Raw genomic sequence first — 16,777 nt, 5'->3', positions numbered from 1 at the left:
TTTGCTAAATGATTTTGTGACATCATTGTATGATGATGTCATAATGAAACCATGACGCAAAACTGCATAATTGCGTAGAATACACACTGAAATTACTCAAATCTCAGCAAAGAATATATATGTTCATTTCGATTTCTTCGTAAAAATAATATAAACATTTAATATAGATTATTTGTAAAAGTAATATAAATATATTTTATTGCATTTCTTTTTTATTATAACACTGAATTATTGAAAAGTTACACATTTATTAACAATTACATTTTACTAGTAAAACTTGATATACTCAGTTGCTATACTCAGTTAAGTCCATAAAAACAGGGCACAGTGTACTGTGCTAATATGAAGGAATTTTCTGTATTTTTTACCAGCATTTTACCTGTATTTAAAATACACATTGCACTTTGATAGATAGAGTTGTTGTGACGTGCCTTACTGAGATTTTAACGGGTATAATGCTACACTATTAGATTATTTGTCATAGTGCCACAGACTACTTTAACATACAGTACAGACCAAAAGTTTGGACACACCTTCTCATTCTAAGAGTTTTCTTTATTTTCATGACTATGAAAATTGTAAATTCACACTGAAGGCATCAAAACTATGAATTAACACATGTGGAATTATATATGGAATTATATACATAACAAAAAAGTGTGAAACAACTGAAAATATGTCATATTGTAGGTTCTTCAAAGTAGCCACCTTTTGCTTTGATTACTGCTTTGCACACTCTTGGCATTCTCTTGATGAGCTTCAAGAGGTAGTCACCTGAAATGGTCTTCCAACAGTCTTGAAGGAGTTCCCCGAGAGATGCTTAGCACTTGTTGGCCCTTTTGCCTTCTGTCTGCGGTCCAGCTCACCCCTAAACCATCTGGATTGATTTCAGGTCCGGTGACTGTGGAGGCCAGGTCATCTGGTGCAGCACCCATCACTCTCCTTCTTGGTCAAATAGCCCTTGATGCCTTCAGTGTGACTCTACAATTTTCATAGTAAAGAAAACTCTTTGAATGAGAAGGTGTGTCCAAACTTTTGGTCTGTACTGTACATGTTTTTATTTTAATTTTTTGTATGTATATAATAGTAATAGTATATAAATACGTAAAACATATACCTGAATTTCTGCTTGTTTTGTTATACTTATTTTCCATTTTCAATAATTAACCATTACCTGTTTTAACTTTATTTGCAATTACTGAAATAAATCTCACTCAGATTCACCTCAGTTCATTGTGCTCACCATAACGTTACAATAGCTCATTATAAGGGTTACTATATGCAAATATATATATGCAAATATATCAACAGACTACAATTCCCTTGATGGTTTTTAAAGTGATAATGAGTAAGCCTTTATTTGTAGCTGAACATCCAGAATGTCAACATTTGGTTCCCTATTGTTCCAGCTCGAGGACCACATAAAATTGATTTATCCCCAAATTCAGGATCTGTTTGAGCATCTACTGATCTTGGATTAACAGTCTGTTATGATGAACTTGTTTGAAAAAGGTCACACATCATTTAGGATATGATATGCCACTGTCAAACACAACTACTGTATTCTAGTTGCCTGCTCTATTTTTACACTCTTTGTCATTTGGACCATATCTTGGCATTTCAGAGTATTGATGTTTTCCTGTATATTTCACAGGAAATTACAGTCTGGTTTAGCCCTGGCATCTGTCAGGGTGCTTGTATTTTATGTGTATTGTACAAAGAGCAGTAGATTTGTGTTACAGTATTTGGTCTAAAAGAGGTGGTGTGACAGATGTTGGTCAGATTTGTGTGGATATTAGGGTGGGGGGGGGGTGGTCAGACGCTTATCTGTAAAACTCCTGCTGTCCGTTTAATCCTCAGAGCAACACAAGCGTCTTGTCTGTCTGCCTCCCTCTCAGACACACGTATTTAATGTCACTGTGTCACTGTTAAGCTGTTTATGTCTGTCAGTTCGTTACATGTTAAAACAAAAAAAGTAGTATCTATAAACATATGAACAATCTGTTAGTCATAACACTGCTCGTTCTCATAGTTCATGTACACCAGCGTTGCGTTCAGGTGTCCGTTCTTTACACTCTTTCAGCAACACCTGAGAATGGAATGAATTTGACAAGTCCCTCCCGTCAAACGTTCTCTTGCGTCTTTTCATTGGCTGCTCGGGATGGATTGACAGCAGCTCTCAGCCAATGATCTTAGAGGAGGGCGGAGACGTCAGACTGTTCTGGGAGGCTCGTGGATGTGGACCGGAGCTCGTGCCGCTGCGCTGAGCTGCGTGAAAATACGATAAACCTGTCGCTAGCTTTCAGCTACGCGAGCTTTAGCAGGTCGTACGCGACAGAATCTAGATTTAAGCGAGTATCGAGAGGACCAAAAACTTGAATGACATTGTATAAGCTCGAGTGTTTGCAGAAATAAGGCGAAAGATAGATAGTTTGGACGCAGGCTAACTGGCTAAGTGAGCCGTCGGCAAGACCCCACCACCCAAAGATCGAAACGGAGATTAAAGCCAACATCTAATCTATCAAAGAGGATAACCGATGTCACACATACCAATCCTCTAAAGCAGCGACGCCAATGAACTGACGGGTAGGTCGCAAGGGGTGGCATTTTATTTTAACGTAAACACGGTTTTGAAAAAGGGGCGATTTAATGCTAGCTGTCATGCTAATAGTCCTGCCCAACTGTGCTGCTACTACTACTTTTGATTATATTTCAATCCAGCGCATCGATATCTAATAACATATTGATTTCTTTTAACATGCGAGTCATTTATTCTAGGCCCGTCTTTACTGTCATTCCTCATGTAGCAGGATAACGTTAAGTGTTTTAAGGTGGTGATCACAGATAGACTTTACATTGACTTTACATTACTCGTTGCATTTTCAGGCAAAGTCTGAAATATGCGGGTTAAATACTGTTTTTTGTAATCCCGATGCTTAGTTCAGTAACGTTATAAGAGTCGCGCAAATTCTTGTCAGGGCCTAAAACCGATGACAACAGTGCAGCTGCAGCGAAACACACCCAAAAGATACACACCGCCTCAAAGTAAGACAACGCCGCACTGCTTTTTGATTCGTTTGAACCATTTAATCTTCTCACCTTTATCATAATGAGATCATCATATTTATGAGTTATGCACGTTTTGTGGTTTTAATCATGTGTGAGTCATTCATTCTCATCAGATCACCTGCTAATTAATGTCCTATTATTACTTCAGTTAACAATGAGTGAAAATAGCAGTCAGTGTTTTCAAATGAAATCATGGCAGGGCACTAACTAGGTTACTTACAATCAGTGACTCACGTATGAATGAAACCGTGCTGAACTTGATAATATGAGCTGTGCTGGTGGAAATCAAATGCTTTCTGGCTGTGGTCCATTGTATTTTTTTTGTGTGTAGTTATGTGTAGGCCGCATAATAAGCTGTACCAGGTCATATCTGGTGTTTGTCTTTTTTTTTTTTAAGGGGCGTGTCTGGACAATGAAAAAGTTCAAAGGAATATGTGACCGATCTCTCTCTCCCCCCATAGAATCAAAGAGATGATTTGCTTCGCTGTCACCATGTAAAATTTGCAGGCATTTAGTGGATTGGTTGAAATGCAGGTTGCCTCAGTTGGCAGGGAGTGTAATGCCACATGGCTTTGGGTTTCAGTCATTCTGTTGTGAGAGGACGGTGAGCGTCATTGAGAAAGAGAAAGAACTTGCTTGAAAAGGATGTAATAAAGTGGAGGAATCATTACACACTCAGTTTGTGTGTGTGTGTGTGTGTGTGTGTGTGTGTGTGTGTGTGGTGTGTGACCTGAAACAAAATACAGGATTGCATAGTCCAACAGCAACATAAGCATGATTTTGTGTTGAGTTTCAAAATGTGTCAGACAGCAATTCCAAATGCAACCTGATTTTTAGGGCGTGTTCACACTTGACAAGTTTGGTTTGATTAAATAAACTCTGGTTTAATTGCTCTGTTAGTCCGGTTCATTTGAGTAAGTGTAAACGCTGCCATCAAACCCCTGGTGTGCACCCAACAAGCAGACCGAGATCCACCTATTGGTCTGCTTCCAAACAAACTCTGGTGCAGTTCAGCTGATATATGAATGCAACATGGACTGAAGACATCTAAATGGAACTAAAACAGTATGTAATGTCACAAATACTTGACCCTAAAAGGACAGGATTCTCAAGCAGACCTAATTCTTCTTTTTATTAGAACTATGTTGCCTATTACAGTTTGGTCCAGGACAGGTGTCATAACATTTGTGTCCTTATAGCAGATCTCCTTATGGAAATCATGCCACTGTTTTGACTCCTTTACACATTTGATAAGATTGTTTTAATACGAGTTTTGTGAACTGCTAAAATACCACACACAAGCACATTTTCCCCAACACATAGCATTGTTTTGGTTGTTGGGTATGTTCACAAAATAGTGTTGTCACGGTACCAAAATTTCAGTATTCGGTACCGATACCAGTGAAAATCCACGGTTCTCGGTACCAATTTCGGTACCAAAGCAAAACACAAAAATATGCTAATTAAAAAAAAAACTTTTTAGCACTAAAAATAAAACCAATGCCATTCTTTATACTTATTTACAATTGTGTTTAAAGTTCTTCTACAAGTAATATAATTATGAAAAACAGTAAACAAGTTTCACCCAAATTTAATTTGTCTTTCAATTTATGAAATTTAAACACATTTTATTTTTGGTAAATAAAGGGGATTTGCTATTAAAATTAAAACATGGAAGAAATATTGTGATTCATTTCTTTAAAAAATAAAGTTTTATAAATTTTTTCAACAGTAGTAGCAGTATCACATACATTTTACTAAATAATAGTAATATTTCTAGCACAATGCCTTTATGTAAAAATTAACTTCTAGGCCTAATGAATGCATTTTTATCATTTTAACTGAACTTAAGACTGGTGGTGATGCTTAAGATATTTTTGGTCATTGAGGGTTTCTGTAAAAAAAATAGTAATAGATCATATTAATTATTATTAGTGAGTGAAGTGACTTTCAGCCAAGTATGGTGACCCATACTCAGATTTTGTGCTCTGCATTTAACCCATCCGAAATGCACACACAGAGCAGTGAACACACACACACACACACTGTGAGCACACACCCGGAGCAGTGGGCAGCCATTTATGCTGCGGCGCCCGGGGAGCAGTTGGGGGTTCGATGCCTTGCTCAAGGGCACCTAAGTCGTGGTATTGAGGGTGGAGAGAGAACTGTACATGCACTCCCCCCACCCACAATTCCTGCCAGCCCGGGACTCGAACTCACAACCTTTCGATTGGGAGTCCGACTCTCTAACCATTAGGCCATGACTTCCCCAAAAAAAAGACATTCAGCCAAGTATGGTGACCCATACTCAGAATTTGTGCTCTGCATTTAACCCATCCGATGTGCACACACACAGAGCAGTGAACACACACACACTGTGAGCACACACCCGGAGCAGTGGGCAGCCATTTATGCTGCGGCGCCCGGGGAGCAGTTGGGGGTTCAATGCCTTGCTCAAGGGCACCTAAGTCGTGGTATTCCAGGTGGAGAGAGAACTGTACATGCACTCCCCCCAACCACAATTCCTGCCGGCCCGGGACTCGAACTCACAACCTTTCGATTGGGAGTCCGACTCTCTAACCATTAGGCCACGACTTCCCTAAAGATAATACTACTACTAATTCTACTATCATACTAATGTATATACAATGCACTATGAATTGATGAGCTGCTGGGTTCATGAATATTAATCAAGTTGTCTGCGTTCGGTCAAAATGATTTGCTGAAATCAAAACAGGGACAGTAAGAGATCAGCGCCAGCCAATGAAATTGCCATTTGCGCATTAGCTCCGCCCACTACCGGTATGTGTTCTGCTTGTTCGAAAATGAATATGAATAATTATTTTGACAGGAGAAGACAACAAAGAATAGTTTACATATAGCGTGTCGATTCAGCGTGGTAAGACTCTCGCTCTCTCTCTCTTTGCATGTGTGAGAAACAGCGCTATCAGTAAAGCGACGGTTAGTCGAGCGCCTTCACAAAGAGTTTACAGAGCATCAAATACAGGTGCGCTGTGCGTCCATTGAGATGAACTGAAAAGTTCAGATTGCTTGATGGAGAGAGAACTCTGAAGCTCAGATGCTGAAATTAATGCAAGCGTCATGCGCTTCAGTCTATGTAGTAAACAAACCCGCATGTCTCTGCCATTCATTCATTCACACAGAGACGCGCAGAACATGCAGGATTCATATTTCAAACAACTTTTGCAGCTTAACATTTACAGATACTGGTCCATATGGAGATTTGATTTGATTAATTTATGCTAACTTTGACAAATTCTGTGACTGTCCATATTAAAATGTAAGTTTCATTTTCATGACTGGATTTTGAGATTCCGTCCACATTTTCTGCTTCGCGGAAATCATAGTGCTGTATGCTTTAAGAACCGGGCTGACCGGGTACTCTGTATCACCAGTACTTAAAGAAACCTGGTAGCGTGACATTTTCTTTTTTTTTTGTAACGACTTGGTACCGAAGTACCGGGTCTTTTGACAGGATTATGAAATTTACGAAATTGTTCACGATAATGACATCTATTTATGTATCTTCTCAGTGAACTACAGCTCTGTGTAGTAAATGCTGCTTCATCTGGGAGCACATGAAAATATCACATTTAATAACGTTTTTAATACAAACTCACTTCATAACGTCAGTCGAGTGTTTGAAATAATTCCTTCTGTGAGATGATGTGGCTTCTTAAACAGAATAATTAAGGCACACAATATTCCATTGTATTCTAAACAGTGATAATGTCGATTAGCATTTCATTATAGATATACTTTATTATGATGAAAATTATAATAATAAGAGCTAGTGCTGCAACGACGCGTCACACTGTTTACATCTCGCGTAATGGCATACTGGGAATGGAGAAAGTTGCATTCTATCACAAAAACAGAGACCACTGTTATCAAAAGTATGGGAATACTTTAAATAGAGGCCAAATAAAATGGCCCTTTGTTCCCTTTGCAAAACCAATATGGTGTACCACGGCAGCACAACTGCGATGCACGAGCACCTCAGAGGAAAACATCCTGGTGCTCTCCGGTGTTACGGTTTAACTGGTTACCGTGTGATCTGGAGACCAACTTCGTGGTTCAGGTCTCTGCTGCAGATGTGAGGGAACGACCGCAGCAGATTCTGCGATTCTAAAAGTACAAACTAATGTGATATTATTAAGTGTCTAATAAATGCAGACTTGCTCATTGCATGATTCTGATATTCTTCTAAAGATTACAAGTTATTGGTATGATCACCCGTAGCGGCTGAAGTAAGGATAAAATAAAAAATAAAGTAAGTTGCAAGCTAAAACGTGCATTCTGCGCCTGCGTGAGAGGAATTAGCTGTCTATATTAGCAGCTGTCAATAGTAAATATTCGTTATTTAACAGGAGAAATTGTAAAAAGGATGTCCGAGATGTACGCTGATATACAAAACGTAAACAAAGCATTGCTTGCTTACTATTTTAAATATTAGTTATGTTGATACCTTTAATTTTAATTGGCTCACGTTATCATCAAAATATTTGTATATTGGAATGCTTGTGAATAGGGCTGGGTACCGAACTTCGATGCCTTTATGGTATCGAATGAAAAACTTCGATACTATGAGTATCGAAAAATTATTTATCTTTCGGTGCCAAATTTCAGTTCCAAAAGCTAAGCGGCCGGTTTTTTATTTAATTATTTTTTGCCAAGCGGCTGTGTCTGTGTGAGCTTGTAGCATACGTGCATGTAAGGACCTAAATTCGCCGTGATTGGCTGTCCACCACCACGTGACGTGACGGGGAGGATTTCTGAAGATACTCGCAGTCACACAACACAAGTGTAGTTGTTTTTTCTCAAAACGTTTCCGTTTTACAATGCCAATAAGGTCTAAAGTGTGGCTACACTTAATAAAAGTGTCAGCAAAGTGCAACATATGCGATAAGAGCATTGCAACCAAAGCCGGCAATACCACCAATTTAATGAAGCATTTGTTTGGATGAGTGTTTTGCCCTCCCTCACTGTTTAGTTTGGTCTACTCCATTGCGTATCTTGAAACACGCCCCCTTTCACATCGTCTAAATAACAGAGAGAGAGACAGATTTATCCGGTACAGCGAATTACTCTGAGCAGCAGGCCACTGTATACGTTCACTTAAAACATAACCGATTGTGTTTTACGAGAATACATGCAGAGACATTTTTTTTTAAATAATTGTGTCTGTATTTGTTCATTCAGAAGTTACGATACGCGAAAGATGAATTCATTCTTTGTACGCGCATTGTCTGAAATGCTGCTCGTAGCGCGTGCTTTCAATGAGTGAGCGCAAGCTCCGAACATGCGCAAATTGTTTAAAACGCTTGAATCAGCAATATTTAGAAACAAGTGCAAATGATCAACTACGATGCATTTCACCTAGGGATGCACCGAAAATTCGGCCACCGAAAATTTGCGGCTGAAAATGGCATTTTCGGTTTTCGGCCGATAGACTTTTATCACCGAAACAACACGGCCGAAATGTTATGATGACGCAAACAGAAACCGCGACCCTCACGTGCACCTGCATAGCGCAGACCACGAGCTCCCCGCCACATTCACTTCACACCAGTGAGAACATTCTCTCTCTTCTTATTCCTTTATTCGCAGCACTAAAGCGTCTCCTAACAAAGAGATTAAGACGGACCACGAAGTGAAAACAAAGAAAATTAGAGTCTGTTAGCACACGTTTCACTGAGATCTTTTCGGATCCTCTGCACTTCATCGCGAATGCTTGATCCGCTTTATAAAGACCGTTACTTGGATGCGGAAATAAGGCAGCGCGCACGAGAAATGATCCAGGCCGCGCTGGATGCGGAGAACCCGCGTGGAGACGGAGAAGCGCCAAGCGCAGGAGACAGATCAGAGCGCAGAAAAAGACTTCTGTCTGCACCAGATGAGGGGCATGCACCCTCGTTGTCTGATGTGTTCAGTGGAATTCTGCAAGAAAGTGCCTCAAATAATAATAATTCGTTGGCTATTTTGTTCTTAGGCTACTATATATGTGACATTATATACACACACATATGAGGGGCCGTGCAAGACTTAATTCATTCTGGCACTCTTACACGCTTACATTCTCCTTTCACATACATATATTCTTGCTTTCACACACTTACATTCTCCTTTCAGATACATATATTTTTTCTTTCACACACTTTCATTCTTCTTACACATGCATACATTTCTACTCTTACACACACTTACATTCTCCTTTCATATGCATATATTTTTGCTTTCACGCACACATACATTCTCCTTACAAATACATATATTTTTGCTTTCAAACTCATACATTCTCCTTATACATATATTTCTACTCTCACACACATACATTCTCCTTTCACATACATACATATATAGATGTATGTAAGAGAAGAATGTATGTATGTGCGAGAGAGAGTATAGTGGAAACGGAAGGCGTTTAGTTGAAACGGAAGGCAGGTTAGGCGCGATCAGGCTCAACGTGACAGGTTTTGATCTGCATGGCTGAGGTAGATGAGGAAGCCGCAGATGTATTTCAGCAAGCTATTCTGGGTTTAAAAAAATAAATAAATATTATTATTGTTACATGACCTCGTCCTTTGAGCGAGTTGTGATTGAGGACGCGAGCTCAGCCTCAGTCGTGTTGCCAGATAGATGTATTATAAGCATCCAAGGTTTTTTTTTTTTTTTAATTTAATTTAGGAAGTGAATAAAGTGGGAGGTTGCAAGTTAGGGACAGCGATATCTTTATATTATTTAAATAACTCAAGACTCATTGCGGTTTATTTATTTTTAGATTTTCATTTACTTATTTAATTATTTTTTTTCAATTGCAGCTCTGCGTGCAGCAATAACTCAGTGCTAGATTAGTGATCTATAAGCGCCACCTGCTGTCAGAGATTGAATTAGCATTTTCATCAGAATCAGAGAGAGCTTTATTGCCAAGTGCCAAACCTTTACACACAGAAAAAATTTCGTCAGGAGCTTCCAGTACATAAAGTACAAACATAGTGCAGACACACATATAATTAAGGAAATAAAACATTAATTCAGCCAATCTGATGTTTTTGTTTTGTGCACTTGCTTCATGTTGCATATATTTTTTGTTTGTTTGTTTGTTTGCTCAAGGTTAGTTTGGCCAGTAACAGAGCAAAATAAACATTTAATAAATGTAAAAAAAATAAATAAATAAGAACTAAATAAATTGGCAACGAGAATGGGAATCGGCTTATTTGATTGTAAAATAAATAAAATCCTGATCAGTGCATCCTTTACTGGAATAGTTAGGCCTACCTGAAAGACCTGAAAAAGCATGGTTCATTTCAGTTTTATCTTTGAACTATTGTACCTATTTGTGCAAAGTGGTTATTATTTATTACAATACAATGTTACAGTCAACAATGAAAACAATTAGTCTTATTGATTGATTGATTGATTGTGGCAAGTCCTGTGAAAGTTTGCCAGGGCAAATAAAGAAAAAATTTAACCACTGGCCGAACCGGACCAGTAGAAAATGTCTTTAGCGTTAAGCCCTGTTAATACGATCAAAATCAGTGTCTTAGAACTTGTACACAGATCTGTAGAACACGTAGGTTACATAATGATTTGTTAAAAATAAAAACTTAAAATATGTACTTGAAAAGAAAACAGGATGACTTTAAAAGAAAATAGCATAACTGTAAAATTGTGAGGAAGAGCTGAGCAGGTCTTGCTCATGTATTTCCTGGTCTGAGAGTGACTTCCTGCTTAAACAGAAAGTAATGGATACCAAAAAAGGTAGAAATATATATATATATGTAAAAGGAGAATGCATGTGTGTGAAAGCAAAAAAAAAAATTATGTATGTGTAAGGAGAATGTGTGTAAAGCAAGAATATATGTATTTGAAAGGAGAATGTAAGTGTGTGAGAGTAGAAATGTATGTATGTGTAAGGAGAGTGTATGTGTGTGAGAGTAAAATGTATGTATGTGAAAGGAGAATATATGTGTGTGAGAGTAGAAATGTATGTATGTGAATGGAGAATGTATGTGTGTGAGAGTGCCAGAATGAATTATGGCTTGTATGGCCCCCCATACACACACACACACACACACACACACACACACACACACACACACACACACATACATAATATCAGATTTTTCTGCTAGATTTTCTGCTAGATTTCTGCTTTAATTTGATAAAATGTTTATTTATGCCCTGGCCCTATTTAAATACACTCTCTCAAATATTTCTCAAATGTCAGGCAGATGACAAGCTCAACTGCTCAACAGCTAGATGGTTATCTGTCTGAAGTCCCCATCCCCAGAAGTGATAACAGTCTTGCCTACTGGAGAAGTAATGCACTTTCTAGTCCTACAGAGAAAAATTTCAAATGCACTTCACCTAAATGCACTTTGTTTTTATGAGAAGACAGTTAATTTTTTAAAAACCTTTCTGCAGGCCAGTAGGCCTGTACATTATTATTTAATATACACATGAGTGGGATACATTTTTAGTTTGAATTTTATTTTAATACTGTGCATTGTTGCAATGTGCAATTTGCATAATTTGTAATTATGTATTTTTTTTTTTTAGTAATTTATGTAATTGTAATTATCTTTGAAACTTTAATATTAATTTATGCAATTGCAATGTCTTAATTTTAGTAAAGTTAGTAGACGGTCATAGCAATAAATGCAATGGTACTAATAATTGGCATAATTTCTTTCAGTGTTTCGGTTTCGGGTTTCGGCCTTGGTTTTTTTCTTTTTCGGTTTTCGGTTTCAGCCAAGAATTTTCATTTCGGTGCATCCCTAATTTCACCCCTTCAAGCGAGTGAACATCGTGAATCAAGTTAGGAATTTTACATCACTATTCATAATAGCCCATCGGACTGGAAAACACAATAACCCCGGGACGTGGGGCTAACGATTTTGCGAGCCCTGCATCTCCGATCTATCCAGTTTGTGAAACACTGGTTTCGTTAAACAAAATAAATGATTATTTTAAAAGATTGACTCAAAAGAATCGGTTCAATAATCGGATCATGAACTTGTATTACCGAGCCAAAGATTATCTATTATTGAACATCTCGAATGAATAAAGACTGCAAGTTCATCTGTAAAGCACATAAAGCTATCGTTTGAGTTTATAAACTTCTATTTCATGCATGATTTGTATGGATCTTTTAACTGAATGCAAAGTGTGAGTTCTAGAAGAATGTTTGTGTCTTGATGAGCATGTATCGCTCACTAGGAGTCGCTAAATGAACAGCTGCAGCTGCTTTTTTTTTTTCAACGGAGGATCAGTTGCCCTATTGATTAAAATCTCCAAACTGTTTACTTAAATATTGAATTAATAAATTACATCAAAACAGGCCCCACTTGCGTTATGATGAGGTGGGCTGGTGTGTGCCAGAAAGTCCACGGGCCACTTTTTGGTCCCAGTCCGCCCCTGAATGGCTCCCCCCTATCCAAAAAGCACAACCAGTTGTATTAATAATGTTATCCTGAGTGTGAAGTGTTACCAGAATTTGTTAAGGTGAAAAATAAAAGTTTTATGTTTAATGTATTTGTGTTTATGTTGAAATGGATATCGAAATTGTCACCGGATCGAAAGATTTTGAACAATACCCAGCCCTACTTGGGAAAAATCACGTGACATTAGAACATTAAACCACTAAAGAGACATCAGAGCCAGTGGCAAATGTCAGAAGAACTAGCCGAGTTGAGACCGCTCTAGGCTGATACATGAGCATTGAGCTCCCGCTGATTGCGTGGAGCTCACCGTCTCCGAAATCGGTGAAACATATTTTTAAATAGGTGCTGTCTTTATAAATAAACAGCAGGTTTGAGTTTTAAACAACTACATTCTCGCCTGAAATACTTTTAAAACTACATTTCATGACACCATAACAGTAATATTTAGAAAATTATCCAAATAAATGGTGGTTGAAATCGCAATGCTGTGTGAACTCCCATGATGCGAATTCGCATCTGTTGTGGATGGAATTTCACGCACGAATGGAGCAAATATACCTTTAAATGTTCAAGTGTCCAACTATGCGCGAATAGATTGAACATCCTATTAGAGTTCTCACTCTCGCCGATGTCCCCGATAGTCCCTGCCGCCAACGCGTGCCCGATGAGAAGCGACATGTGGAACACACCAAACTAAACTAGCCCGACAGACGCTCACCGACGGCCTGATGTTGGCTTGGTGTACCTCATGCTTCATGCTCTCTTTTTGTTCAAATCTTGATCATATTATAAGGGGACCTCAGAAAACAGTACAAAATAATAGAAAAGGGCAGTTCGTGACCCCTTTAAGCATGATTAGTGGACAATTATGGATGTCAACTGACTAGTTGGTAATGATACATATTATTTAAACATTCTCATAGTCAAGTAGTTTATATATAGATTTCTTTTTTAAAATCATTAATCTTATTTCCATATGGACCAGTGTAGGCAATGCGGCTTTGCAAATATTTTTCTGGTTATGGAAATGTAACTACAATTTATAAGCCTCACTTATGATTATAACACAGTGACCATAATGAAAGTAAAAGCAAGAGAATGAAGAAAGACGGGCCTCTCTTAATGATTCATCTCTGGCATTCTTTTCTCTTGTAGACTCTTTCTCTTTCACTTAACATACACACTGAACCCATACCAAGTCTTTCCTAAATACTGGTCAAAATGTCAGCCAGACTATTTCCTGTCTGTTGCTGACTCAACCACATTGACTGGACCCTGATCCAGCGGTTAATACAGCCTTTAACAAAGTTTCTCGCTGTAGGATGCACTGCACTAGTGGATGCTGATCTAGAATCAGAGTGTCCAAAGGAAAGTGTCTACAAGCTGTTCAGATTTGCAGCTCCACCCTGAATTGCTTTGCAGTGTTGTCCCTTGGACCTTATGCGGGGTTACGTAGCTATGGCGTTTTTAGACCAAACCCTGGGTCAGATTACCAAATGTCAGGCATAGCTGAACTAATAACAAGGCTGTCTGAAATTTGTTTGAACTTCTTGGCTGAACAGGCTTAATTCAACAAATCTAAAAGAAAATTTGTCCCAAAACTGAGCATAGATCACACTGTGCCAGTGAATAATAGTGATAAAAAATGAGGTGAATGTGCGTTTCAGCATAGCATTGGAATGACATTGGAACTGAATGGTTTATGACTTGACATAACTGCAATTTGGGTTTGGTTTTTTAAAATTGTGTTGGGACAACAAATAATAGCACAGGTCTGTGTTAACTGTTGAATTGGTCATAAAGGTTGGACTCAATTAAAATGGGTCATAAAACCTCCAAAATGTATGTTCGTGCATAATACCAGTACATTCATCACACAGAAAGGTCAAGTATTGTTATTAATTGTTTTCCAGAATGCTTTAGCATTTCAAGGTTAATGTGTTTAGTCTGTCTGCTTTCACGTATAGTCATGGCAGTTTAAAAGAGTGGTTTACCCTAAAAATAAAAATTACTTGCATGATATCTTCTGAGTATTGGTGACAGATATAAATATTTATTTTTTAGATTAGACCGTAATGGTAGACTCTCCCTGGAGGAGTTAGTTACTGTATTGAATTGCACCTTCACCCCTTTATTTATTAATTAATGAGGACATCTGTCAGCTGTCACCTAACGGCTGTTGCTTTTAACATCCTTCTCCTTTATTTTCAGTCGTCTCCTCTTGCAGTATCACCTCTCTGTTGTGATTGTGTATTTTCTAATACACACTGTAGACTGGATAAATTAAGTTTTACAGATAATAGAGAACCCATTATTTAAAAAAAGCTTTCGTGTTTGTGAGGCATCTATATGTTGAAAGTTGGCAGAATTAACTTTTATCAAATAAAAATGTGTGCAGGTTCGCAATTCAACCGTGATAGTATCACTGTGTACATGCTTGTTTGGTGATGTAGTTAGCAATACCCAGCCCTAATGTGTGCGCGCAATGTCAGAAAGCCTTGAGGCTTTGCAAACATTCAGACATCACCTTTGTTTGCATAACATTTGATAGTGAAAGCTTATGTGATGTCATTTCAGTGTGTGTTTTGTGAAAAGAAGAAACAGGTTAGGGATTGCTCTACAGATGTCTCTGTAATTAAGGTCAGGGGTTTTCTCCCCTTTGGTTTAGTGTCAATGAAAGAGTTCTTCCCCAGGCTGGCCTGTGATGTCAGGTTTTCGCTAATAATAGCTTTTTTTTCTTCAGCAATTGATTCATTGATTAAAAATGCTATTAAAGAGATGTAGAATGTTACCAAAGTTTCATATTTTAAATAAATGCTGTTTTATTTGAACATAATATTAAATAAAGAATGCTGGGAAAATTAATTGTGGTTTCTGCAAAAATATTAAACATCAAAAGCTGTTCCAGCATTAAGAGAATCATTATTGCACCAATATGAGCACCAAAATAGCATAATAGAATCATTATTTGTAGTGTACATTTTCACACAACTCACAGAATACTTTATATATTTGTCGTTTGTGTCAGCCCTATCATTTAAAAGTTGTTGCTCAAATTTTCCTCTTTTGTTCTTTTCAGGTGGAGTTTATTTCCATTCTCTCCAGCACACCCACTGGAAGGCCCCAACATTGGCTGAGTGTGTGGATACTCTGTGTTTGAGTGTGCGTATGGTCAGCTGAAAGACGAGAGAACTTCACAGTGTCAGAGAAGAAAGCGCAGGCATGGCTCAAGGCACTCCCCTGAGGCCGCGTCCCCCTGAGCTACTTATGTAATGCCTTCTCATCTTCTAAAAGACGGCAGCTGGGCCTGATAAACTCACACGTACACATTCAAGGAAGTCTCTGAAGTGTCCCAAGGGAGAAGTTGAACTCTTGTCCATTGTTTTCTGTTTGACCTCATCCTCCTTCAGTCTTCACATACTCACCTGTGAATCCCAGGATTCCTCTGAGCTCCAAAGTCGTCTTTTCGGAATCGCTCCACTGACCTGGATCGGTTCCCAGGAGTTTTGAGGTGTGTGCAAGCTAAGCGCTGCTCTTTCACCTGTTTTTTTTTTTTTGTCTCTGTGCAAGCTCCATTAAGAGAGGTGTTTTAGGTGGAGCATTCCTCTCATTTAATGCACCTTGACTCAAAAAGCGAAAATTTGATCTAATCAGCCATGCAGGTGTAAGCCTGCTTACTTGGGAAGATACTGGCCTGTCCTTCGAAACGAAACTGTGGATTAGCAATGCTTCGACTCAGGAGAGAGACACTTGAGGTTCCATTATTTAAGGTGCATTGTAGCACACTTGTTGGTTGAAATGAAGGAAAGACATTTTTATATTTTTTGAGTGTGGATGGTGGGGGGAAATTGTTAACGGTTGGTTCCTTCATTGTCGTTGCTCCCTTCAAAACTGAACTGCACCAAAACAGAGAAAAATCCTCCTGTCCCTCTTTTTGTCTTTTGCAGTTTCATTTTTTTTTATTTTTTTTATCTGTTTTGGTCTTTGTTTTTTCAACTCCCAGTCCACAGCAGAAAAACTCCAGAACATTAATAGAATACAGTGCTGCTTATCAAAACATCAAACTGAAATATATATTTAAAATATTTGTTATCTAAAAAAGAAAGAAAGAAAAAAAGAGCAAATTCATACCCATTGTTCTCCTCTTACCTCTTATTTTATACAGTAGCACCAAATGTTTAAAATACATTTTTAAAACACCACTAAAGAACTGATTGAACCCAAATTATTATTTTTACAGC

At 38.2% G+C, this 16,777-nt stretch overlaps 1 long non-coding RNA gene across 1 annotated transcript; it reads left to right on the top strand.

The window, feature by feature from the left end:
* Window positions 1-2,184: 2,184 nt before the first annotated feature.
* LOC132143134 (uncharacterized) lies at window positions 2,185-16,573 on the top strand. Its single transcript, XR_009434198.1, has 2 exons — window positions 2,185-2,586; window positions 15,616-16,573. It is a non-coding gene; the product is annotated as an uncharacterized LOC132143134 (long non-coding RNA).
* Window positions 16,574-16,777: the final 204 nt, after the last annotated feature.

This window comes from Carassius carassius, chromosome 7 (assembly GCF_963082965.1).
Source record: "Carassius carassius chromosome 7, fCarCar2.1, whole genome shotgun sequence".
NCBI classification, from domain to species: Eukaryota; Metazoa; Chordata; class Actinopteri; order Cypriniformes; family Cyprinidae; genus Carassius; species Carassius carassius.
This window is presented reverse-complemented; position numbering and strand designations above follow the sequence as displayed.